The sequence below is a fragment of the Callithrix jacchus genome, chromosome 15 (genome assembly GCF_049354715.1).
Source record: "Callithrix jacchus isolate 240 chromosome 15, calJac240_pri, whole genome shotgun sequence".
Lineage (NCBI taxonomy): Eukaryota > Metazoa > Chordata > Mammalia > Primates > Cebidae > Callithrix > Callithrix jacchus.
The window spans coordinates 11,022,010-11,049,660 of NC_133516.1; the positions used below are offsets into that span (position 1 = coordinate 11,022,010).

General features: G+C 42.6%; 1 long non-coding RNA gene across 1 annotated transcript; it reads right to left on the reverse strand.

Moving 5' to 3' along the window:
• LOC103788156 (uncharacterized) lies at positions 1-27,030 on the reverse strand. Its single transcript, XR_008476580.2, has 3 exons — positions 26,911-27,030; positions 12,378-12,433; positions 1-122 (listed from the first exon to the last, which is right to left on the reverse strand). It is a non-coding gene; the product is annotated as an uncharacterized LOC103788156 (long non-coding RNA).
• Positions 27,031-27,651: the final 621 nt, after the last annotated feature.

Consider the following 27,651-nt stretch of genomic DNA (forward strand, 5'->3'; position numbering starts at 1 on the left):
TAAGGACCAAACTATGTGGTTAATACAAATGTAGAGAAATAGCCCATCAGGAGCCAGAAAAGGTCCCCAGGTTAATTCTATGTATAACACTGTGGTTCAGTCGAACGTTCTCCAAATTCTTCCTGAAGTATAGGAGATAGTAACAGTTAACATTTATTGAATGTCATTATGTGCCAGCCATTAATAGTTATTGAATGTCACTATGTGTCAGCCTCTAGCATAAGCCTTTTGCTTTGTTTTGTTTGAGACTGAGTTTTGCTCTTGCTCTTGTTGCTCTTATTGCCCAGGCTGGAGTGCAGTGGCTCGATCTCAGCTCACCAAAACCTCCACCTGCTGGGTTCAAGCAATTCTGCCTCAGCCTCCCAAGTAGCTGGGATTATAGGCATGCACCACCACGCCTGGCTAATTTTGTATGTTTAGTAGAGATGGGGTTTCTACATGTTGGTCAGGCTGGTCTCGAACTCCTGACCTCAGGTGATCCGCCTGCCTCTAAGTGCTGGGCTTACAGGCATGAACCACTGCGCCTGGCCTAGCATGAGCCCTTTACTTGTGTTTTACCAGATCCTAGATGAGTTGATTGTAAAGGCTTTGTAAGTATTAGCTACCATTAATGCACCTGACAGGGTTGTAAGGATTAGAAGTGGTATACAGATAGTGTCTGGCACATAGCAGGCACTCGATTAATATTAGCTAATGTTGTTTTATACAGAATGCTTGAAATCTATGACTTTTAACTGGAGTGATTCTTTTATCTTAGATGGAGAGATACGAATAAAAATGATAGTAATTATTTATCTCCAGAGAATTGTAGAAGAGACTGGATTTGTTTGTGTAGCCCTGAAAAAAAGATTTTTTAAAGTCAGTATACGTCATAAGGAGCTGGTAAAAAGAAAGAAATGAAGAGAGAATAAAGAGAGAAAAGGAAGAGCAGAGGAAGAAAGGGACATGTTTACAAGTGATGAGCTCTTTCTTGGGTATCTGTAGGGCTTTTCTAGAAGCAACTGGACAGATTTTTGGTGGGTGGGTGTGTGTGTGTGTGCGTGCGTGCGTGCATGTGTGTGTGTTTTATTTTTGTTTTTGAGACGGAGACTGGCTCTGGCTCTGTCGCCCAGGCTGGGTGCAATGGCAGAATCTCAGCTCACTGCAACCTCTGCCTCCCAGGTTCAAGCGATTCTCCTGCCTTAGCCTCCCGAGTAGTTGGGATTACAGGCGCAGGACACCACAACTGGCTTTTTTGTCGTTTTAGTAGAGACGGGGTTTCACCAAGTTGCCCAGGCTGGTCTCAAACTCCTGACCTCAAGTGATCTGCCTGCCTTGGCCTCCCCAAGTGCTGGGATTACAGGTGTGAGCCACTGTGCCTGGCTAGATTTTTGACAAGGATAATTATGAGGAAAATTCAAACACCAAATAAGCTTGCAGATTGAGGAAAATATTACCCTACCCTAATCCCAACTCCTGTGGCTTGAGAATGAAAGTGAACACCATGGAGGCTTTTCATGGGCCTCCAGCTTCACAGGACAAAGGGTTTTAGAACCAATAAAATGCTGATCAATTAAGAAAAGGATAAGGGTTATTCCTGAATAAACAATAGGTAATTTCCACACCATTTATTTTTTTTTTCTTTTTCACAATGCTTTGTTTTAATTACAGACCATTTATTTTTAAAAGCTCCTTGGAATTAGCAAGAGAGTAAACTTTCCGCTATCAGCAAACATTCTCAAGGCCAGTAACTAAGTTCCTTTTTAAAATTTTTTTGCCTTTCTGTTGTCAGAGGACTGTAGATAATATTTGTAAAGCATCGGGTTCCTTTTACTCTGTTGATGGAACCTGATGCTTTACAAATATTGCAGTGATGTCGAACCGACCTAAATGCCCATCAACGACAAATGGGATATGTGTGAAAATTTCATATGTATACACCATGAAATATTATGCAGCCATAAAAAGAATGAAATCATATCTTTTGCAGGAACATGGGTGAAGCTGGAGGCAAACTAACACAGGAACAGAAAATCAAATACTGTAAGTTCTCACTCATAAGTGGAAGTTAAATAATAACTCATGAACATAAAGAAGTGAACAACAGACTGGGCACGGTGGCTCATGCCTGTAATCCCAGTACTTTGGGAGGGCAAGGCAGGTGGATCACCTGAGGTCCGGAGTTCAAGACAAGCCGGGCCAACATGGTGAATCCCATCTCTATTAAAAATACAAAAATTAGCCGGTGTGATGGCGAGTGCCTCTAATCCCAGCTATTTGGGAGGCTGAGGCAGGAGAATTGCTTGAACCTGGGAGATGGAGGTTGCAGTGAGCCAAGATCATGCCACTGCACTTCAGCTTTTAAAACATGGTATCACTTATAAAACCCTATATCACACGCATCTCAGCAGCACAAAATTTGCATAAAATTATTTTTTATTCAGTTCACTCTGGAAAAATAGTGTATTTCTCTTCTTTTAAAATAATTTTTACCTTTAAATCATCTGGTTAAATGCTTTTAAATTGATCTATACATGATTACTCACTTAATGTATTTGAAATACAAATCTAAATCACACAAAACCAAAAATGCCATTTTCTATTTGGAGACTCATATATATGTAACACAATTTCCTGTGTTAGAGGATACTGCAGAGTATAAATTAATTTCAAAAAGGCTCTGATTAGTTTCTTTAGAGAAAAAAGATAAAACACTGAATCCATGAAACAAAAACAGGCTCATATTAAAAAAAGAATTCTTGGAGAACAGGAAATGTGCAGCAGCCAACTTCCAAGATGGTGCCCAGAGACTGATGCCCACCCCCTGGAATTCAAAGCCTATGTTATCTCCTCCCACACGGCATCAGGGTTGGCCTTCTTGAACAATCAAATACAAGAGTGACATTAACCGACTTCAGAGACAGATATAAAAGACATGTGTTTCTGCCTTGTTCTTTCTCAGGTGACTTAATTGTAAGAAGCTAAGTGCCATGTTATGAGCCTGCTCAAGTAGCTTTATAAAGAAGTCCATAGGCCAGGCACAGTGGCTCCTGCCTGTAATCCCAGCACTTTGGGAGGCCAAGGTGGGTGGATCACCTGAGGTTGGGAGTTCAAGACCGGCCTGACCAACATGGAGAAACCCTGTCTCTACTTAAAAAATACAAAGTTGGCTGGGCATGGTGCCACATGCCTGCAGTCCCAGCTACTCAGGAGGCTGAGGCAAGAGAATCACTTGAACCTGGGAGGTGGAGGTTGCAGTGCGCCAAGATCACGCCATTGTGCCCCAGCCTGGGCAACAAGAACAAAACTCTGTCTCAAAAAAAAAAGAAGGCCACACAACAAAGAAGTGAGGCCTTCTGCCAATAGCCATGCAAATGACCATCTCTGATGCCCATCCTCCAGCCCCAGTCCAGCCTTCAGATGACGGAAGTTCTGGCTAATGTCTTGACTGCAACTTCACAGGAGTCCCTGAGCCAAACCACGCAACTAAGCTGTTCCTGAATTCCTGGGCCACAGAAACAGACATGATACGTATTTGAAGGCTTACTTTGCTATATTTTGGGGTGATTTGTTACACAGCAATAAATAACTAATACAGAAGATTACTTTAAATTAAAAATATGATGGCAGGAGTTAAAAACGCAATAGATATTTAAAGATAAAGTTGAGGGAATCTCCCTCACTAGAATAAGTGGCAAAGAGGTAGAGAATATGACAGATAAGATTAGAAACTTAGATGACAAATCTAGCATATCTAACCAGAAAGAGTTTCAGAAAGAGAGAACAGTTAAAAGGGGTGAGGGGAAGAGAAGAATATTATGAAATCACTTTTTAAATGTAAAAAATGGAAGACCATGATTTTCTAGAATGAAATAATTCACTTAGTCCCCAGCAAAATGAATGAAAAATGATGGCCATCAAAGCAAGTGATTGTGAAATTCCAGAATCTCTGAGGATACAGAAAGATACTGAAAACTTCCACGAAGAAAACAACATGACACGTACAGAAAATCAAGGGTTGGAGTGACACCTGACTTCTCACCATAACATTAGAAGACAGAAGACAATAAAGTCAGTCTTTCTGAATTCCAAAGACAGACTATTTCCATCCTGTTTCTATATCCAGTCAAGCTATCAATCAAGTATGAGATTAAATAGTCACTTCATATATGTTACTCAAAAACTTTACCTCCATGAATTCTTTCACACAAAGCTACTGGAACACATGTACTACTAAAATGAGGTATTAAATCAATAAAGAGAACACATAGGAGGGGGAATCAGGGAAAAAAAGAACACACAGTCTTGATTCAGAATTTAGAATCCAGGTTTATATTAATTAACACATCAATTCATCAATCTCCTTTTAAAAGGGGAACTCCTGCCTGACCTCCCCCAGCCAGGGCCATTTGCAGGTGGGTTGGCAACCTTTGGGTAAAAAGTGTGCCTGCAGCTTTTATTTTTCTTAGTCACTTCCATCCTCCCTCCCTCGCTGCTATTTCAACTGCCCTGAGGTTGGGGTGGAGGGCATGAAAGAAAGGCAGATATGTTCTCACTTAGATGGTACTATTATAAATTGGCTTCACACTCTTGGAGCCTCCTGGACCACTTCTTTAAGGGTGTTTTTCTCAGCGATTCCCCAGCATGTGAAGCTTTTCTGCATAGCTTTATTTATTTGTTTATTTTGAGACAGAGTCTCAATCTGTTGCTCAGGCTGGAGGGCAGTGGTGTGACCTTGGCTCACTGCAACCTCCACCTCTCTGGTTCAAGTGATTCTCCTGCTTCAGCCTCCTAGTAGCTGGGATTACAGGCACCTGCCATCAAGCCTAACTAAATTTTTTTGTATTTTTAGTAGAGATGGGGTTTTACCATGTTGGCCAGGTTCGTCTTGAACTCCTGGCTTCAGGTGATCTGTCCGCCTCAGCTTCCCAAAGTGCTGGGATTACAGGCATCAGCCACCGTGCCTGGTCCTCCTCCCATCTTCAATAGTTAGGAATCAGCACACCTTCACCAATGAAATTTATTTGACATGGGCCAGGCATGGTGGCTCACACCTGTAATCCCAGCACTTTGGGAGGCCGAGGCTGGTGGATCACAAGGTCAAGAAATCGAGACCATCCTGGTCAACATGGTGAAACCCTGTCTCTACTAAAAAAAAAAAATACAAAAAATTAGCTGGGCATGGTGGCGCGTGCCTGTAATCCCAGCTACTCAGGAGGCTGAGACAGGACAATTGCCTGCACCCAGGAGGTGGAGGTTGCAGTGACCCGAGATTGTGTCATTGCACTCCAGCCTGGGTAAAAAGAGCGAAAAAAAAAAAAAATGAAATTTGTTTGACAAAAATTCTTTCCCAATCTTCACTTTATTTATATGTCCCTACCTTCCTTATGGGTAAGGAATTATTTGAATCATGAAACGGGTATATAGCTATACATTTTGTTTGGAAATTTCTTCTTGGTCCAATACTGACACTGGAATTTCATATCAACTGTATGTCAGTGCCTAGCTCAAAACTTCCAGTTCCACCACCTGTCACACTCACATGACGATCATAATGTAGCCTGAACTCTGATTTAACCAGAATTGTGACACGACTATATTAACCACAGTGGGAGAAAGGTTGGGGGGACACTGTCCAGTAGGGGAACAAGCTAAATCTTCATCTTCCACAGAACAGTCAATTAGCCGGGCGCAGTGGTTCACGCCTGTAATCCCAACACTTTGGGAGGTGGAGCTGGGTGGATCACCTGAGGTCGGGAGTTCAAGACCAGCCTTACCAACATGGAGAAACCCCACCTCTACTAAAAATACAAAATTTGCTGGGTGTGGTGGCACATGCCTATAATCTCAGCTTCTCAGGAGGCTGAGGCAGGAGAATCACTTGAATACACGAGGCAGAGGTTGTGGTGAGCCGAGATCGCACCATTGCACTCCAGCCTGGGCAACAAGAGTGAAACTCCATCTCAAAAAAACAAAACAAAACAAAAAAACCCACTGTCGATTAAAACTTTAAGAAATAACAGTATATTATATACAAATGTGGAAGCAAAAGCCAGAAGAAATTGTTAAGAGTTGAAGGTGGTGGTCTCTGGGGAGTGGGACTAGGGAACCGGCAGTTTATAAGACCAAACAGCCATAAATGGTTTATAACAGAAAACAGTGTCTGACTTCATAAACCAGGCTCTCGCGTTATTTAATAAATAATTTAAATTAGCAAAAGGGAGAGATCTGGATGCTTTTTTCTAAAACATAATAAAAGGCAAATAGCACTGGCATAAAATATATAATAAAATGTATATATTTTTAAAATTAAAGAAGGAATTTCCTGTGAGTGCAGCTGTAATATGTGGCACAGCAAGAATGATACATAGCTATGTCCCTGGAATATCTAACAGGAATTATGTTTAACGATATTACAAAGGAAATGCTTTGGAATCTGTTTTCCCCTCATACACCAAATAAAAATGTCTCTACCTAACGTAGGAAGTTTAAAATGCCCCCTGGCCAGGCACAGTGGCTCACACCTGTAATCCCAGCACTTTGGGAGGCCAAGGTAGGTGGATCACGAGGTCAGGAGATGGCGATCATCCTGGCCAACATGGTGAAACCTTGTCTCTACTAAAATACAAAAAATTAGCTAGGTGTGGTGGTGGGTGCCAGTAATCCCAGCTACTTGGGAGGCTGAGGCAGGGGAATCACTTGAACCCCAGAGGCAAAGGTTGCAATGAGCTGAGATTGCGCCACTGCACTCAAGCCTGGTGACAGACTGAGACTTCCTCTCAAAAAAAAAAAAAAAGAAGAAGAAAGAAATTTAAAATGCCCCCATGAGCTGCAGTAAGAGACGAAATGCCGAGTGCTCAGATTTGAGCAAGAAGGAGGTGAACACAACATCCCTCAGTTTCCCAGGTGCAGCTCATGCCTGGGATTCTTCAGCCTGGTGAATAGAACAATCTGCCTCAGCTAATGCAGGGATAAAGTCTCTACAAAGAATCAAAACTTTAATGCATCCACTAGCAAAGGCTTAAGAACCCAATGCAAAATGGTCGCTGTTATAACAAACTGACATCCTTCCCAGACAAGGTCAGTGTGAAACTCACACGGAAAGCAAGCAACAGAACCCGACAGGGAAAGGAATGCAGATCAAACCTAAACCCGGGCTCCAGGTTCTTCCCAGTTCCTGGAGGTGCTGGAAATTTCTATGAGAATCGTGTATTTATCTTTAACGTAGTTTACGGCAAAGAGTTTTCATGCTCAAGTAGACTTAACCAAACATAAATGCTTTTATTGTCCTTATAAAACCCCAAGTTAAAAAGCCTCTCTGAGCAGTTAGCATAGATCTGTGTCTGGATAGTTTTTGAGACAGGGAGTGGCACCATCTTGGCTCACTGCAGCCTCAACCTCCCAGGCTCAAGCGACCTTCCCACCTCAGCCTCCTGAGTAGCTGGGACCATAGGTGTGCGCCATCACACTTGGCTAATTATTGTGATTTTTGTAGAGATCGGGTTTCCCCATGTTGGCCAGGCTGGTCTCAAACTCCTGACCTCCCAAAGTGCTGGTATTACAGGTGTCAGCTACCACCCGTGGCTCCAAATTCTAATTTGTTCAATTCTCCTGCAATCCGCCTCCAGTCTCAAGCAAGAAGGAAAGTCCTTTGTGACTTTTTACCTAAGGAATTTTTACAGAGCTCAAAACATACGCATATGAAGTCAGAGGCTCTTCTGGTCTCCATAAACCAAAGTCCGTAGAAGACATAACCTTGTGTGTCTTGCAGGGGAAGTAGAGAGAAATGTTTGTTTGTTCGTTTGTTTGTTTGAGACAGAGTCTCTCATTGTCACCCAGGCTGGAGTGTAGTGGCACAATCTCTGCTCACTGCAACCTCCACCCGCCAGGTTCAAGAGATTCTCCTGCCTCAGCCTCCTGAGTAGCTGTGACTACATGCGCGTGCCACCACACCTGTCTAATTTTTTCTGTTATTAGTAGAGACGGGGTTTCACTGTGTTAGCCAGGATGGTCTTGATCACCTGATTGTGATCCGCCTCCCTCAGCCTCCCAAAGTGCTGGGATTACAGGCGTGAGCCACCGCGCCTGGCCCAGAGGAAAATATTTTTAAGAGTGGGAGAGAGATCACAGATTCTAGAGACTGGACAGGGGACAGAAATCAGTGGGTCTGAAAAGTATCAGGAGCCTATGCATAGCTTGACAGCCATGCAACAGACAGATTCTGTCTAGAATAAAGCCCAAACCAAGGAGGAAAGATCTCCCAGGGAAGGCTTGTCATGAGCCTAAAGAGAACGGACCCCCAGGATGCCCAAAAATTCTCCTACCCCAGGCATGGTCCAGAAGCAGCTAAGCACTTAAACCTTGCTGGTGAGACACAGGCACGTCAGCAGAAACCAGCATGAGCCACCGCTCACTAAGCAGAGCTATCAGTGTTCCCTCAGAATCTAAGCATGGTGCCACGAGAAGACCAGTCATGACAGTGAATTCTCTTCCTGTACTGCAGGAGGGGGGCTCAGAGTCAGATTCCTGTTGATTCAAGGAAAACGAGGAAATGTGATGTTTTCTTTTCTTTTCTTTTTTTGAAACAGTTTCGCTCTTGTTGCCCAGGCTGGAGTGCAGTGTTGTGATCTTGGCTCGCCACAACCTCTGCCTCTCAGGTTCGAGTAATCCTCCTGCCTCAGCCTCCTGAGTAGCTGGGATTACAAGTATGTGCCACCAGGCCCGGCCAATTTTTTTTTTTTTTTTTTTTTAGTAGAGACAGGGTTTCTACATGTTGGTCAGGTCAGTCTCGAACTCTCAACCTCAGGTGGTCTGTCGGCCTCAGCCTCCCAAAGTGCTGGGATTACAGGCATGAGCCACCACACCCAGCTGGAAATGAGATATTTTCTGCACAGTTGAGCTTGTGAACTGCAATTCATTCCCACAACAGACAGATTCTGTCTAGAATAATGGACACTACCTGACTTTCACAGGCACAGTATCTGTGTCCAGTGGAGATAAAACCAGATAATCGACCCTTCTTACAGAATGATTTCTTAGTAAATATCAATGAATAAATGGAGTGGAGAAGTTTTTAAAAAGTTATTCCTCACGGGGAGCAGTTTTCATCCCATTTCCGACTAGTTAGGTATATTGTTTGTTAGACTAAGTTTAAAAGTGTGGAAAATGGGTAAATCAGTCCAGTTTATTAATTCTGATAGTTCAAATATGGGATGCATTTATAGTTAGAGTATATATCATGAGCACATCAAGAGATCTATTTAAGAATATTATAAAGTTAAAATATTTGCCTCTAAGAAAGAACTCGCTGTAAGATCAAAAATCAATCCATGGTTCCAGCATACCTCTTACTGCTTAGTAACAGTACAGAAGAAAGTGAGGTATATTCTGCATGGGTCAAGTGCATTTTATTTCTTTTGATCCATATAGAATGCTTAGTGTAATTAATAAAATTCACATTGGAAACAAACATTTTGCTGAATTTTAAAAGGTTCCGTCAGATACTTCCAATTCATTATTTTCATGGGGTTCCCAAACCTAATGTATTCATGCCTTTCTGATATCAAAAGTCATAGTTTGGGAGTTTACTATTAACATAGCAAGAAATGTAAGACATTGAGGTTAGTGCAATAGACAAAGTATGAGACAGTGTCTCCTGATCTAAAGCAAAATCCATCAGAACAGATTCCTTGCCCAAACCAGAAGCATTAACAAAATGTAATCTGTTAATTGCAAACAAACTAAAATTATTAAATCAACTGAAATTAAATTACATTTCTCATTCCAGAAATAGAAATACTAGTGGGTTTTTTTTCCCCTTGGCATTACAAAATTATATGGACGGAAGAAGGAAAGGAAGGGAAGATGGGAGAAAGGGAGGAGGAGAGGAAGGCAGGAGAAAAGGGAGAAAGGAAGGGGCTGCCTTGCCTTTACAATGTTACAATAATTTTTTTTTTCCAAATGGAGTCTCACTCTGTCGCCTAGGCTGGAGTGCAGTGGTGCAATCTCCACTCACTGCAACCTCCACTTTCTGGGTTCAAGTGATTCTCCTGCCTCAGCCTCCCAAGTAGCTAAGATTACAGGTGCCACCCCCACACCGGCTAATTTTTGTTTGTTTGTATTTTTTTAGTAAAGATGGGGTTTCACCATATTGGCCAGGCTGGTCTTGAACTCCTGACCTCAGGTGATCGCCTGCCTTGGGAGAAGAGAAAAAATACAACTGAAAAAATGCATAGGGGACACCGATCCAAGATGGCCAATCGCTAACATCTCGGGACTGCAGCTCTCAGTGAAGGTGCGGAGAACTAGAGGACGCCACACTTTCAGACAAATTCTGGTCGCTCACGGAGCAGAAGATCCCCAGTGGAGGAATCACATGGGTCGCCGGCGCGACTTTTGTGGCCGGTGCAGCTGTTCCACCGCCACCTCAGCGCGGCAGCTCTCGGAGCAGAGTAAACAGGTTCGGAGGACCCACAAGGGCCCCCAGCACGACACCAGAGCCCGGCACAGCGGCTGTGATGGCACCTCCGTGCAGCAGCGCTCGGAGCAGAGGCGCAGAGTAAGCGGGACCGGCTCCCCTTCTGACAGAGGTTTGCAGCCCCAGGAAGGCAGAGTCACCCACTACGGACAAAAGAAGGAAGCCAGACAAGAGAATCCTGGGCAGAAAAGCACCATCAGTTTTAATGCTGCTGCTCTGGCTCTGGGAACTAACAACCTGGACGCCCACTCAAGAGACCTAATCTGAAAGTTGGTAAATTCAAAGACGGCAGGAGGATAAATTTACAATGACGGGAAGAAACCAGCGTAAAAAGGCTGAGAATACTCAAAGTCAGAACGCCTCTCCCTCTAAAGATGATCACAGTTCCACATCAACAATGGAACAAGGCTTGATGGAGAACGAGTGCATCCCAATGCTAGAATATCGCTTCAGGGAATGGATAATAACAAACTTCGGTGAGTTAAAAGAACATGTTGTAGCCCAACGTAAAGAAACTAGGAACTTTGAAAAAAAGTTTGATGAAATCCTATTGAGAATAGACAACTTAGAGAGGAGTATGAGTGAAATAATGGAACTGAAGAATACAATACAGGAACTCCGAGAAGTTTGCACAAGTTTACACACTCGAATTGTTCAAGCAGAAGAAGGGATATCAGAGGTCAAAGTCCAACTTAATGAAAGAAAACACGAAGAAAAGATTAGAGAAAAAGGGATAAAAAGGAATGAGCAAAGTCTCCAAGAAGTGTGGGACTATGTGAAAAGACCAAATTTACGTTTGATAGGTGTACCTGAATGCAACGGAGAGAATGAATCTAAGATGGAAAATACCCTTCAGGAAGTTATTCAGGAAAATTTTCCTAAACTAGCAAAGCAGATCAATATTCAACCCCAGGTAATACAGAGAACACCACAAAGATATTCCTCAAGAAGAGCAACCCCAAGGCACATAATCGTTAGATTCACTAGGGCTGAAAAGAAGGAGAAAATACTAAGGGCAGCCAGAGAGAAAGGTCAGGTTACCCGTAAAGGCAAGCCAATCAGACTCACAGCAGATCTCTCAGCAGAAACTCTACAAGCCAGAAGAGAGTGGGGGCCAATGTTAAACATCCTCAAAGAACAGAACCTTCAGCCCAGAATTTCATATCCAGCCAAACTAAGCTTCACAACTGAAGGAAAAGTAAAATCTTTTATGAACAAGCAAGGACTCAGAGATTTTATTACCACCAGGCCTGCTTTACAAGAGCTTCTGAAAGAAGCATTACACACAGAAAGAAACAACAAGTATCAGCCCTTCTAAAAATATACCAAAAAGTAAAGAGCACCAACATAAAGAAGAATTTACACCAACGAATGGATAAAACAGCCAGTTAACATCAAAGGGCAGTAACCCTAAATTTAAATTGACTAAATCCCCCAATCAAAAGACACAGCCAAAACCCAACAGCATGTTACATCCAGACCTGTTTCACATGCAAGGATACACAAAGACTCAAAACAAAGGGATGGAGAAAGATTTACCAACCAAATGGAGAGCAAAAATAAATACATAAATAAATAAAAAGCAGGAGTTGCAATTCTCGTATCGGATAAAATAGATTTTAAAGCAACAAAGATATAGTGGTAAAAGGATCAATGCAACAACAAGAGCCAATGATCCTAACACCCAGATACATAGAGACGTAGACACAATGAGACAGAAAATTAATAAGGATATCAAGGACTCGAACTCAGATCCGGAACAAGTAAACTTAATAAATATTTATAGAGCTCTCCACTTCAAATACACAAAATATACATTCTTGTCAATACCACATCACACGTACTCAGGTTTAAATGAAACATTGATTGGCCATTATTAATACCCATTTTTTTTTAAGAATAAAGCAATATTTCCACTCACTTTCCCTCTTTCTCTTCCTCTTTCTTCCTCTCCTTTACTCATTTTTTTCTTCTTTCCTTCACTCAAAAAAAAAAAAAAAAAGAAATCAACTTGTAAACCTCTAGATCCAGGTCGGCAATGTCTCTCTCATTGCTTGAATTCCTTCCTTCCCTTCCCTCCCTCCCTTCCTCCCTCCCTCCCTCCCTCCCTCCTTCCTCCCTTCCTTCATCCCTCCCTTCCAAAAAAAAAAATGCATAAACAAAGCAACATAATCACATACTAGATTAGATGATGCAATCAACTGATACATCATTTCACTAACCAAGCTGAAAATTAACTGCTTTGTGTATGTGGAACATTTTATTATCAATTGTTAGGTGCCCAATATATGTCAATATCAAATAAAGGGCAAGGTACGTGGAAAAGAATTGAGGACAGCTGGAATCATTCATCAAAGAAGTGGTTCTCTATTGGTTTCATTAAAACCTGAGGTTACCTTTAATGTTATTATGTGTCCATCTTTGAGAGAGTTTTTTGTTTTTAATTTTCTTCTTCTTCTTTCCATTTCAGTCTTCTCCAGCAACAAAAGCCAATAGGCCAGGTGATTGAGGAGTAGCACAAAGTGTTCTAGACCTGAGTTAGAGTCTTACCTGAACCTTTCCATGACAACTGTTTTGTTGTTGTTGTTGTTGTTGTTGTTGTGTTTTGAGATGGAGTCTCACTCTGTCACCCAGGCTGCAGTACAGTGGTAGGATCTCGGCTCACCACAACCTCTGCCTCCCAGGTTCAAGCAATTCTCCTGTCTCAGCCTCCTGAGTAGCTGGGATTACAGGCTTGTGCCATCATGCTAAGTTAATTTTTATATTTTTAGTAGAGATGGTGTTTCACCAGGTTGGCCAGGCTGGTGGTCTCAAACTCCTGACCTCAAGTGATCTGCCCACCTCAGCATCCCAAAGTGCTGAGATGACAGTCGTGAGCCACCGTGCCTGGCTACATGACAACTTTTGGGAGAAATTTACCAATTTGAGCCTAGACTGGTATATTTCTGGATATGGTGTATTAAAACCAGTTAAGCATGTCATACTGAAAACAAAATCAAAGTTACAGCTTATTAAAAAGAGTTGTTTTTCTGTGTCTGATGTAGGTAATCTTGAGCTAAGGAGTTAACTCCTTCCATCTCCATTTCTTCACAGGTAAAGAGGAGCCATTAGTCTCAGAGTGAGGATGAAGAAAGTGCAGTTAAGAAGTATCTGGGAGCCGGGCGCGGTGACTCACGCCTGTAATCCCAGCACTTCGGGAGGCCGAGGCTGGTGGATCATGAGGTCAAGAGATCGAGACCATCCTGGTCAACATGGTGAAACCCTGTCTCTACTAAAAACACAAAAAATTAGCTGGGCACAGTGGTAAGTGCCTGTAATCCCAGCTACTCGGGAAGCTGAGGCAGGAGAATTGCCTGAACCCAGGAGGCGGAGGTTGCAGTGAGCCGAGATCGCGCCATTGCACTCCAGCCTGGATAACGAGAGCGAAACTCCGTCTCAAAAAAAAAAAAAAGAAGCATCTGGAACTGACAAGGCAATCAGGGCTGGCCATTACTCTTTCCCCTTTAGAAAGTGGGTTAAAAAGTGAGGAGTCTATTGTGGATTGCTGCTTCTCAAGCTTTAACAGGTATACAGAACATCCAGGATACTGTTAAGACACAAGTGTCGGGGAGGGCCTGAGATCTGACATTTCTAATGTCGCTGCTTCAGGCACTACTCTAAGCAGTACAGCTTCCAAGATTAAAAAGAACATGGAAATGTCAGAGGAGAGAAAGATTGACAAGGAGAAAAATAAACCAACATTTACAGAATGCCTACTTTATGCCTAGAAATATATACATAAACACATCTTTCTCCCTCGTTTTATCCTTAAAATATCTCTGAGAAGCAGGTTTTATTTCCTTCATACATGGCAGGAAATTGAGAATCAGGTGCCCTTGCTCAAAAGATTGCTATAATCCAGGCCGGGCACGGTGGTTTATGCCAGTAATCCCAGCACTTTGGGAGGCCGAGGCAGGGAGATCACAAGGTTAAGAAATCAAGACCAGCCTGGCCAATATGATGAAACCCCGTCTCTACCAAAAATACAAAAATTAGCCAGGTGTGGTGGCACCCACCTGTAATCCCAGCTACTCAGGAGGCTGAGACAGGAGAATCACTTGAACCTGGGAGGCAGAGGTTGCAATGAGTCAAGATCGCACCACTGCATTCCAGCCTGGAGACAGAGTAAGACTCCATCTAAAAAAAAAAAAAAAGACTGCTATAATCCAAAGTTCACATTCACTGCGCACCTTGAGAGGACGCAGAGGTAGGCAGATCAACGGAAGCAGATAGGGACAAAGGAGTCTAAGCGGGAGAGAGTGACTGCCTAGGGGAGGGACCAGGGGCCTGTGGAAGGAGAATTGAAGGGACTGGGGATGTGTGGGTACAGAAACGGTGCAGGGATGATAACCCCCTTGCTCCCAACAGCCTTTCAAAGCCAGGCTAGTTGCTGTTCTCAGTTCAACCCTTCACCTTTCGGGTCAAATTGTCATTGACAAAGCACTGATGGTCTTCCATGCAGTGAAAAATGGACCTGGTACGACTTCACCTCTCCAAGCTGTTTCTGTGGTTACCAAGATAAGGAAGAAAATGCAAAGAGGTCAAAAAGAGAACAAGCAAATCCTGCAATTCTAAAGGGACTTTCTCAACCACTGAACTTGGCAAAGAGTTCGCATCTAATCTAAGTTCAACTTTGCACTAGCAAACAAGAGCTGGAGCCAAAGTTATGAGTCCATGGTTATAATGAGGTCTAGCAGGTGAACCTCATATGGCAAGAGAAAAATGCTGACATAAGGCAATTGCAGTGTTTAGGTTCCATAAACTGTGAACTTCATTTAGGGCAGACACAAAAAAAAACGTAATTTTTTTTTATTTTTATTTTTTAGCGACGGGGTCTCGCTATGTTGCCAGGCTGGAGTGCAGTGGCTATTCACAGGTGCAGTCCCACTACTGATCAGCACAGGAGTTTTGACCTGCTCCGTTTCTGACCTGGGCTGGTTCACCCCTCCTTAGGCAACCTGGTGGTCCCCTGCTCCTGGGAGGTCACCATATTGATGCTGAACTTAGTGCAGACACCCCATCGACATAGTGCACTGCAGCCCAGAACTCCTGGGCTCAAGCGATCCTCCAGCCTCAGCCTCCCAAGTAGCTGGGACTATAGGCATGCGCCACCATGCCCAGCAAAAACATAATTATTTTTAATAAATTACAACCTTAATTTTGTTTTCAGGATGACATGTGTAACTGTTTTTATGGCTCCCTCTTTAGAAATATGCCAATTTGGGCCAAAATTAGTAAATTTCTTCAAAAGCTGTGAGGAAACCTATCGTTGTTAAATAGAAACAAATCATGTAATGTTTCCTTATACTACCAACTCCATTCCTTGAGAATACAGAACCTGGGATTCATTGGAGTGAACAGTTTCTCCTCCTTGCCTGCATGAGTAAGACCTAGATACGATAATTCCTCATAGTAATCATGATCAAAGAATCAAAATAGTACCAGGAAAATGGTAAAGGAATGTGGCCAAAGAAAAGCAGGACCAACTTTATGACAAAGGAAAGCAGCATGTATTTAGTCTACATACATTAATTCTTCTTCTTTTTTTTTTTTAAGACAGTCTTACTCTATCGCCCAAGCTGGAGTGCAATGGTGCAATCTTGGCTCACTGCTACCTTCATCTCCCAGGTTCAAGCGATTCTCCTGCCTCAACCTCCTGAGTAGCTGGGTTTACAGGGGCATGCCACCATGCCTCACTGATGTTTGTATTTTTGGTAGAGACAGGGTTTCACCATGTTGGTCAGGCTGGTCTCAAACTCCTGACCTCATCATCCACCTGCCTTGGCCTCCCAAAGTGCTGGGATTACAGGCACGAGCCACTGCACCCAGGCTACATACATCAATTTTATTTAATCTTCACAAACTTGTGGGCTAGGTAGTGAGATGCCCATTTTACAGATGGGAGGTCTGAGGTTGAGATAAGTTAATTAACTTGTTCCTGATCATGTTACTAGTAAGTGGCAGTTAGGATTTAAAAGACAAAGGCGATACTCTTGCAAAGCATATAGGGATTGTAATTGAAAGTGTCGATTGCCTATCTATCAATTCTCTTCCTCCTTAACAGAAGCCCAATTTCTATCTGGGCAAACTGTCACTTGGAATAAAAGAATATATTTTCTTGAAGCTAGTTGTGGCCATGTGCCTAAATTATAGACAATGAAATACAAGTAGAAATGTTACATGGGCCAGGTGCAGTGGCTCATGCCTGTAATCCCAGCACTTTGAGAGACCAAGGCAGGCCAGTCACTTGAGGTCGGGAGTTCAAGATCAACCTGGCAAGCATGGTGAAACCCCATCTCTACTAAAAATACAAAAAGTAGCCAGGCATGGTGGCAGGCGCCTGTAGTCCCAGCTACTCTGGAGGTTGAGGCAGGAGAATCAATTTTTTTTAGAGATATAGAGTATCTAAAATCTTTTTTAGAGATGGAGTCTCACTATGTTGCCCAGGCTGGAGGGCAGTGCTTATTCACAGGCATGATCACTGTGGACTGCAGCCTTGAACTCCTGGCCTCAAGATATCCTCCTGCCTCAGCCTCCCAAGTAGCTGGGACTACAAGAGCACACCACCTCACCTAGCTTATTTTCTACTATCTTATCAATAGAGCAAGATTCCATCCAAAACAAAAAACAACAATAACGACAACAAAAAACGCTGGGTGCGGTGGCTAACACCTGTAATCCCAGCACTTTGGGAGGCCAAGGCAGACGGATCAAGAGGTCAAGAGATCAAGACCATCCTGGCCAACATGGTGAAACCCCGACTCTACTAAAAATACAAAAAAATAGCCAGGCATGGTGGCAGGTGCCTGTAGTACCAGCTACTCTGGAGGCTGAGGCAAAAGAATTGCTTAAACCCAGGAGGCGGAGGTTGCAATGAGCCAAGATCGCACCACTGCACTCCAGCCTGGCGACAGAGCAAGACTCCATCTCAAAAAAAAAAAAAGAGAAAAGAAAAAAAAAGAAATGTTACATGGGACCTTGGAAAGCATTAACAGCAATCTCTCCTGTGTACCATCAACTTGCATCACTGGCCTCCTTTCTGAATCACTGGTTCTCAAGTTCTCAGGCCATCCCAACTAGAATGACTCCAGCTGTGAAATCCATCACAGTTGGTTGAAACCTTTACCCCTTTCCAGCCTCAGCTTAATTCCTACATGCTTCTCCCACGGGAATGATGCTCCTCTGCTCCCCTGAGCTCCCACAATGAAAGCAAAGCCTGGATGCCCGCATGAGCACCAAGGAGCCACTATATCCACCTAAAATTTTAGATAGAAATTTCGCTAAAAATGACCAGGTTCCTAGCTGGCCCTTGGTGCCTGGTTGTACCCCCTTCTGATTCCCTGTGGGGTTGGAACCCAGCTCTGAACCCCAGCAAGCTGGCTGTGGACCTCACTGTCTCCTGGCTACTGCTGGCCCCATTTCCAGAGCTGGACTATGGTACGTCTCACCCCATCATCAACACCCCTCTCTGGTTCACATGATGTCCAGAACTGCTGCTGCCTGCTCTGTCCCTTCAAATTGGATCCCATTTGGCCACTGACACCTGCATAAAAGAAACGGATCCTTGTTGTATGCCATCACCCTTCAGCCTCAGCAAGGTCTTGTCAAGCTGTCATGCTCTCCAAACCCCAAGATGCCGCAGGAACGCCCTGGTTAGAGTATCACTAGCCAGTAAGTCACAAATCTGTCTCAGCTCAAAATCTCTCCTCCGTTCTTGGTGTTGCCATCCAGAGAAAAGAAGGAAGAGTGAGGGGCAGAACCTTTTATAAAAATGAAATATACCTACCCTAACCTTTTTTTTTTTTTTTTTTGAGACGGAGTGTCGCTCTGTCACCAGGCTGGAGTGCTGCTCTGTTGCCAGGCTGGAGTTCAGTGGCACCATCTTGGCTCACTGCAACCTCCACCTCCCAGGTTCAAGAGATCCTCCTGCCTCAGCCTCCCAAGTAGCTAGGACTACAAGAGCATGCCACCTCACCCAGCTTATTTTCTACTATCTTATCAATACATACAAAACACTATTAATATTCTAATGTAGAAATTTCAATTGGATCAAGAAAGTTTCCAGGAGACACAAATGGGCAAGGAGTCCATTCTGAGAGCAGTTTAGTTCCAGCAGGCATTGAAGTGATTAAACTTCTTTATGATGGAGCAAGTAGGCATAAAGGAGCTGCTTGTAAGGTCACAGTGGCTTTTTTCCTCCCTTCTTTCCCTCCCTCCCTCCTTCTATCCCTCCCTCCTTCCCTCGTTCCCTCCCTCTTTCCCTCCCTCCCTCCTTCCCTCCTTCCCTCCCTCCCACCTTCGCTCCTTCCCTCCCCCTCCCTCCTTCCTTCCTTCCTTCCTTCCTTCCTTCGTTCCTTCCTTCCTTCCTTCCTTCCTTCCTTCCTTCCTTCCTTCCTTCCTTCCTTCCTTCCATATAGCCACTTTTCTCTTCCAGAAAGAATGACTTCTCAGTCTTGGCTTCCAAGTAAAACTAATTCAGAGAAGGGAGAAAATACAAGAGCTTATAGTTAACTATTTTGAGCAATTTCAAAATCCTTAATTGCGTTCGAGTGTGTGAAAACCCAGTGGAGAAATGAATCACTATCAGAGATCGGCTACTGGAGTCAGAAGCAGACATTATTGATCTAAGACAAGAGAAAAGGGGTTGTGACTCCATTTTGGACACACATATTTTTATTCAGCAAAATTTTGCTCAGAAATCCACCCTTCAGAGACTCTATAAAGGCCAGAAAGAGAAAAAATGAAATTGCCTAGGAAACCATGAGTTCCTCATGGATATTAAAGTAGAATCTGTATCAGTTTTATACCTAGGTAGAGAAGGCCAAGCAGCAAGAATAAAAATGTAGAATAGAGCTGGGGGAGGTGGTTCATCAAAGTGCCTGTAATCCCAGCACTTTGAGAGGCCAAGGTGGGCGGATCACAAGGACAGGAGTTCAAGACCAGCCTGGCCAATATGGTGAAACCCCGTCTCTACTAAAAATACAAAAATCAGCCGGGCGTGGTGGCACTTGTCTGTAGTCTCAGCTGCTTGGGAGGCTGAGCAGGAGAATCGCTTGAACCTGGGACGGGGAGGTTGTAGTGAGCCGAGATCCCACCACTGCACTCCAGCCTGGGTGACAGAGCAAGACTCCATCTCAGAAAAAAAAAAAAAGAAAAAGGAGGGAGAATAGGAATTTTTTTGTGTTGATGCAACGTGGAGCTTGCCTTAGGTGAAGGTTTGAAAGAAAAACATCTGTCTGTGATTCCCTACCAAAATACATTTTTATATTGAAACCATTATTTCTGGATGTCTTCCTGACTCTCCACAGATTAAGACACCACTTCTTTGTACCCTCTGCACTTGAGGCATGCCTCTAACACAGCAGTTATGGTGTGTTATGTAAACTGTTACATTAGAGTGTAACCGTTTCAGCTTGTCTGGCTCCCAACCGAGCTACTTGGGGTCAGAGACTATTTGCTGTGCCTAGTATAGGGTCTGCCAGTGTGTACTGAATTAATGAATAATTTTATTTCATGAAATAGCAGAAGGTCTGCATTTCTACCAATGGAATGATATTGGAAAAAAGGGTGATGATAAAACTTAAGCCTATTTCCTTTAGCCTTTTGTCCAAGACAGAATCAAACATAGCAGGTAGGACCATCTGCTCATGACTCTTGGAAGGACATTACTTCAGGAACTGATTCATAGGAAGGAAAGACCGTTTTCCCATAAAATTACTATATGTCAGTGTTGCAAAATTTAGTAGCAATTTATATTACCTTCTTTCTTGGGTTTCTTGGAATACAATTGTATTAGTCAGAGTTCTCCAAAAACATAAAACCAATAGGAGTATCCTTCTATCTCTCCAGAAAGGGATGAAGTATAAAGAATCAGCTCACATGATGATGGAGACTGACAAGCCCAAATCTGCAGTGCGGAGCCACCAGGCAGAGAGGCAGCAGAAGACTCCGCGATGCAAATGAAGTCTCAATTGATCTGCTGGAGAATTCCCTCTTACTAGGGTCGTTAGCTGGACTTTAGGTTCCACTCTTGCCTTCAACTGATTGGACAAGACCCACCCACATTGTGGAGGGCGACCTATTTTACTCGACCAATTGAAATATGAATCTCATTATTCTGGGTGGTCTTTCAGGGTGTTTTTGGATGTTTGACTCGTTGACACATAAAATTAACTATCACCGCATTCATGCGTCAAATAGGCAAGGTTTGCTGTATATTGCTCTGCGGAATCAACGTTCAGAGTAAATCTCAATTGAAGAGGATACTGCTAGTTTCGTGCAATTGTGCCTAACATGAGCTTTTGCTTCAGAGAGACCTGGGGTCTAGGTTCTACTATGCCAGGCTACTATCCGTGCGACATAGCAAGTTAACTAAAGTTTGTACACTTCAGTTTCCTCTTTGGTATTTTAGGAATAATACTAGTACATAGTACCTATCATGGAGTTGCAAGGATTAACTGCACATAAGCACTTAGCTAAGTACTAAGCGCACACATAGTAAGAAGTCAATAAATGTTAATTGTGGTTATAGTTGTTTCTATATGCCTTTGTCCTCTGACTAAATGGTCTATTCTTCAAGGCAGATTTTTTTTAGCCTCTCTCAATCACACTCTGTGCTTAATGCATTATGTGCATTTGATAAGTTTAACTGCTTTCAGATTCTATGACTCCACTTTTATGATAAGAATATCAGGTGTGTATTTTAATAGCAAAATTTGTCCTTGTGTGTATGTGTGCTTTAAAAAGAAACAAATGTAGAAAATAGTTCATATGCTACTGAAGGGTGGAGGACACTAGACAAAATCCATGAAGCAGAAATAAGGTCTAAATAGGCTCTGGTGAAGAAAGGTAAGGACCCTCAAAGGAATAAATAAATTTACAGATGGAAAGATCTGGAGAACACTAACGGCATTCGCAGGCTTTAGTCACGTAACAAAACTGATGTGAGTTCTATTCAAAGAAACTGCAGATTATTTTAAGCAAATCTAAGAAATATCATTCCTTCTATATATATTTCGATATGCATCAATAAAAAAAGGACTTATTTTTTCTTTTCTTTTCTTTAGATGGAGTTTTGCTCCTATTGCCCAGGCTGGAGTGCAATGGCGGAATCTCAGCTCACTGCAACCTTTGCCTCCCAGATTCAAACACTTCTCCTGCCTCAGCCTCCCAAGTAGATGGGAATACAGGCATGCACCACCAAATGAAAGCGGACTTCATTTGCACGGCCAATTGTGTATTTTTAGTAGAGATGGGGTTTCTCCATGTTTGTCAGGCTGGTCTTGAACTCCCGACCTCAGGTGATCTGCCCACCTTGGCCTCCCGAAGTGCTGGAATTACTGGTGTGAGCCACCATGCCTGGCTGGACTCATTTTTATTTTTTTCAGACACTCCTGAGGTTCCCAGGAAAAAAATGACACAAGGAAATGAGGATACCACAATCATCACTGGCTCAGCCCTCCTCTTCCAAGTCCCTTCTGTCTTTCATTAGGTCCTCAAGCGATTCCCACACTGTGCTTGCTTCACTCCTTAGCAATCAAATAGCTTCCACCGTGGCTTCTCCCCATCAATCCTGATCTCTTTGGGTAGAATGGTGAGGAAAATCTCCAGTTTTAGCTGTGTTCCTACAACTTTCTGAGTTCAGATCCTTCCTGCAGCCTTGATTTGTGCAAAAGTGATGGTGAGGCACACTGCATTCCTTCCCAAATGCTACTAAAAGTCCCAGGATTAAACATCACTGAAGAGCTGTGCAGCCACAACCTTAGGGCCCCAGGTGTTGCTCAGGGCCCAGGAGAGACGGCAGGTGGGTATTCCATCCCTTCGGCTGCTTTGGGGTGAGGTTGCTTGGTGCTGCCGGGGATTGACTCCTCTGCTGGTCCCCCCGGAGCCTCAGATAGAGCCAAAATCCTACTGCAAACTTGAATGCAAGTGTAAGAATACGAAAAAAACAAACCCATTTTCTCCTGCTATACTCTCACAACACAGAACACTTCTGCGACCCCAAATGTGTACAGTTTTTCCAATTCAATTCAATTCTGACACTGTTTACCTGGAGACAGCATCAGATCCTCAGGTTGAGGGCTCAGTTCCATGAGACTCCAATTCAGATGCTAGTCTTAAGCACAGGTGGTGGCCTGTGCTTCTGACTGACCTGCTATAAATCAGGGTTTCCTTGGGCCCCTCCTCTGGCTCAATTAATTCACTAGAGTGGCTCATGGAACTCAGGGAAATAGATACTTACATATACTACACATTTACACATACTGATTTGTTATAACGGCTACTACAGGCCAGGTGCAGTGGTTTACACTTGTAATCCCAGCACTTTGGGAGACCGAGGCAGGTAGATCGCGATCACCTGAGGTCAGGAGTTCGACACCAGTTTGCTCAACGTGGTGAAACCCTGTCTCTACTAAAAATCAAAATTTAGCTGGCAGGATTGCGGGCCCCTGTAATCCCAGCTACTTGGTAGACTGAGGCAGGAGAATCGCTTGAACCCGGGAGGAGGAGGTTGCAGTGAGAAGAGACTGCACCACTGCACTCCAGCCTGGGTGACGGAGACTCATCTCAAAAAAAAAAAATACATATATATATGTATGTATGTATATATATATAATCTCATTAGCATACAGAAGACACTCTTACACTCCTGAGACTCCAAGGATTTTAGGAGCTATATGCTCAGGAAATAGGGAACAAAATTAAGTATATATTTTACAGTATCAGAGCAACCAGTAGGTACATATGGTCCCAAAGAGCCAGCCTGCCTTTAGCTATAATGTTGAGGCCTCCATTTAGGAATCTTCTTTGGCCTGGCCCAGTGGATCCTACCTGTAATCTTAACACCAGGAGGCCAAAGCAGAAGGATCGCTTGAGGCCAGGAGTTTTCAACACAGTGAGACCTGTTTCTACAAAAAAATTTGAAAATTAGGTAGGCATGGCAGCACATGCCTGTAGTCCCAGCTACATAGGAGGCTGAGGTGGGAGGACCCCTTGAGTCCATGAGGTCGAGGCTGCAGTCAGCTATGCTTGTGCTACTATACTCCAGCCTGGGCAGCAGTGTGAGACCCTGTCACAAAAAAAAAACAAAAACAAAAGGAAAAGAAAATTTCTTGGCTCTGCGACTTGATGTCAGACATATTTTCAAGAGATTGTACTGCCTCTTCTATCTCCTACCCTTTCACCACGACCAGAGTATTTCTGCTTTTTCTCCTAGTCACATTTTCCTGCTTTGGCTAAGGGAGGTGGCATACTCAGTTCTGGGAATTTGCTGCGTTTTGTTAAATAAAAGTGTGCTTTGTAGTCAGCAGAATTGTTGGTTCATGTGTTGGTCTAAGTTACTGATTTTAAAAGATACACAGTACTGGCAGAGTGGGTTCACATCTGTAATTCCAGCACTTTGGGAGGCCGAGGCAGGTGGATCACAAGGTCAGGAGATCAAGACCATCCTGATCAACATGGTGAATCCCCATCTCTACTAAAAATATAAAAAAATTAGCTAGGTGTGGTGGCACACGCCTTAGTCCCAGCCACTCGGGAGGCAGAGACAGGAGAATTGCTTGAACCCAGGAGGCAGAGAGACTGCAGTGAGCTGAGATCATGCCACTGCACTACAGCCTGGGCAATGGTGCGAGTCTCCATCTAAAGAAAAAAAAAGATACACAGTACTATAACCATAGCATTGGAATTTTCTTAAATATTAAGGACAGGATTGTGTACATGACTCGGACAGGATGTACATGAAACTGGAGGTTAGCTTTTTGTTGGGAATGGAGGGAAAGACACAGCAGATGAGACATCGAAGTAGAGAAGCAAAATATAACAACAAAGATTTTCAGCCTTTGGTCTTTGGATTTTAGGCATTAAATTATATAAAAGTCAGCATAGTTTAAAAGTACATTAAAATGTTACTTTTTAACTTATCATTCTTGGTGTGTTTAACAGTTAGCCTGAATGCCAAGGCTGTTTATTTGGTGACACAGTCATACAATGAAAAAGGTAATTTTTACCTCTAGAGAGATTATTGCAAAGTAATACAACATGGGCTAAATTAGTGAATACAGAATGAGAGCAAAATAATGCAAAGCAATTCCCATCATCCATCCAGTATTTGCATGCTCATTATTATGTCTGGGAACCAGTTAAGAGAACAGTATTTTCACAGCTTTAAGAATTAAATCCATCGTACAGGAGTCAGACACAGAGAGGAGTTCCAAAGCTATTCACATTGCGCCTGGGAAGTCCCATCAATAGTCAGGTGGTTTTCTCCATTTTTTAGCACGCTATACTAGTTAGGAAAAATATTCTAACCTTAGAGAGACCTGGGTTTGTATTCAGGTTCTGACAGTTCCTAGGTGGGTGATCATAGGCAACTTGCTTAACTTCTGTGTACTTATGTGAGTTTCCTCACCTGCAAAATGGGAACTGTAATACCTACATTCCTGGTAATAGCCAAAATAGTTAACAACAGGTACATCTTGGACACCAACCAATCAGAATGGACTCTGGTATTGCCCTTGATGTTGCGAGCACCTGCTGTGCCCAGCGTTAACCCTTTAGCTTCTGAATTTGAGGAGGACAAGGTTGAGGGGTCCCCAGCAGAAGAGTTGGGCAACTGGAGAAACAGGGTGTGGTGTGGAGGATACGTGGGGAACTCAGGGCAGCAGCTCTTCACTGGCCACTGTGGAAGTGTTTCAGTACCTTAACAAGCATTTTAACCATATGGCTGATGTAACTGTAAATAAAATATAGTTGTTGTGAGGATTAAATGATATATGTACGGCACTTAGTTTCTACTAAGCTCAACAAATGGTAGCTATGTAATAGTAATAGTGTCATCCTAGGAATAAAATAATGCCCTCCTTGGGATTATAGAGGATTAAATAAGATAATGTGTTATGTATTTAGTTCAGGGCTTGGCTCCTACTGAGTCTTGGAAAAACAGTAGGAACTATTATTATTCTATTGTTGTTGTTTAATGCCTGGTATGTGGATTAAATTGTATACATTGGATTGATTAAAAGGCCTATCAGGGCCAAGAAAATGTGGGTGTATAGCACAGCTTTTCTAGCTACTAAATAATTACTAAACTCATGTCGTGAGATCAAATCAGATCGGCCGGGCATAGTGGCTCACACCTGTAATCCCAGCACTTTGGAGGCCAAGGCAGGTGAATCACCTGAGGTCGGGAGTTCAAGACCAGCCTGACCAACATGGTGAAACCCCATCTTTAAAAAAAAATAAAAAAAGAAGAAAAAAGAAAAAAGAGATGAAATCAGAGCATGGAAAAATCATATTTAAAAAATAGTGAATAGTTTTTTTGTTTTCTTTTTAGATGGAGTTTCACTCTTGTCGCCCAGGCTGGAGTGCAGTGGTGCCATCTCAACTCACTGCAACATCCACCATCTGGGTTCAAGCAATTCTCCTTCCTCAGCCTCCTGAGTAGCTGGGATTACAAGCACCCACCACCACACCCAGCTAATTTTTGTAATTTTGGTAGAGACAGGGTCTCACCATGTTGGCCAGGATGGTCTTGAACTCCTGACCTCAGGTGATCCTCCCGCCTTGGTCTCCCAAAGTGCTGGGATTACAGGCATGAGCCACCACATCCAGCCAAGTGAATAATTTTAATGAAAACAAAGATTAATTCCTATGAAACAATAATGTGGGAATACACCTAGTTTGTTGTATAGTGAAAAAGAAAATTAAATTAAAAAACATAATTGAATCTGACAAATTATTAGCTATAAAATCCAGAAAAGGCACAATATAAAGGAATTGACAATACAATAAAGTCAATTCTAGCATTCTTGAAGCAATTTGAATCTAGTTACTGATGATTTAAAATTTAATATTTTCACATCTCTGGGACTTTTATTAGAGATAAATAACTTTTTTGTTGAGACAGGGTCTTGCTCTGAGACCCAGACTAGTGTGCAGCGGCACAGTCTCGGCTCACTGAATGATCCTCCCACTTCCATCTCCTGAGTAGCTAGGACTACAGTTTAGCACCACCAAACCCAGCTAATTTTTTGGATAGATAATATTTTTCACCAAATTAAGAAGTAGGAATAACTTTTCCTTACTAAAATATATCAGCTCAAATCTTGAGTCTTCAAAAAGCTTTGTTATATTATTCAATGTAATCCTTTCTCAGACCAAAGGTATACAATAAAATATGAAGTTACTATTTTTAAATCATTTGCTTATTTTTTTAAAGTAAACATTCAAAACAGGATAGTTTAATAGATTTGGGGTTTGTGGGTTTTGAGCCTCTATTGTTTCTTGGCCCTCAAATCAATTATTACCAAATTGCTATCTCATTTTACCAAGACCTTAAAGTCTCCAGTGAATATTTAGTGGTCAAGTGGTTTGGAAAATGTGGTTGAGATGGAGTGAAAGTCTATTGAACTTACCTACAAATGAAATTAACATTTTTTTCCTTAGGAGCTTTATTTCAGGCATGATAGTAAAGGTCAACAGATGGGTTTTTAATCCATAATCCTCACCGTCATTATGAAGGAGGTATGTCTGAGGGAATCTACCACCAAAAGAAGCACAGAGCCAGAAGTAAGGGTCTCACTTTTTTATTCAAAGATATTTTTCCACATTTGAATAGTAAACTCAAAGCTAATTTGCATTACCAACCAATCAATATTGTACCACAAGTTCTTTTACAGCTTCAAGAGGATTTTTTTCCACTCAAGTAAGCCTGAGAGAACAAAGGTTGCTATTCGCATAAACTGTTTGGACAGATTTTTAAAAATTGTGCTTACAGTAATCAGATTGTACACCATTATTAATTAGTTGTGCATATATAATTTTCTGGCTTCTGTTGATCTATCAGCTTTCAAAAGGCTCAGTCTACCTGAATGATGAAATAAAGACAATTGCTTGCAGAGGAGGGAAACTGAAACCAACTGGGGATAAAGATAATAAAGATAGGTAAGAGCAAGCTGTTGAAGATCTGCTGTCATCCACAGAGATAACATTTTGTTGGAGAGAGAAACATAAAGAAGTAACAGACTTTGAGACTCCCCTCACTGTATGTTCACGAGAGATGTCTTTCATTCCACAAGTATTTTCTTTGAACACCATATTGAGGTCTCATTTATTAATAACTAAACTTGTTATGAACCAAGCTTCTGTGTTAGTTA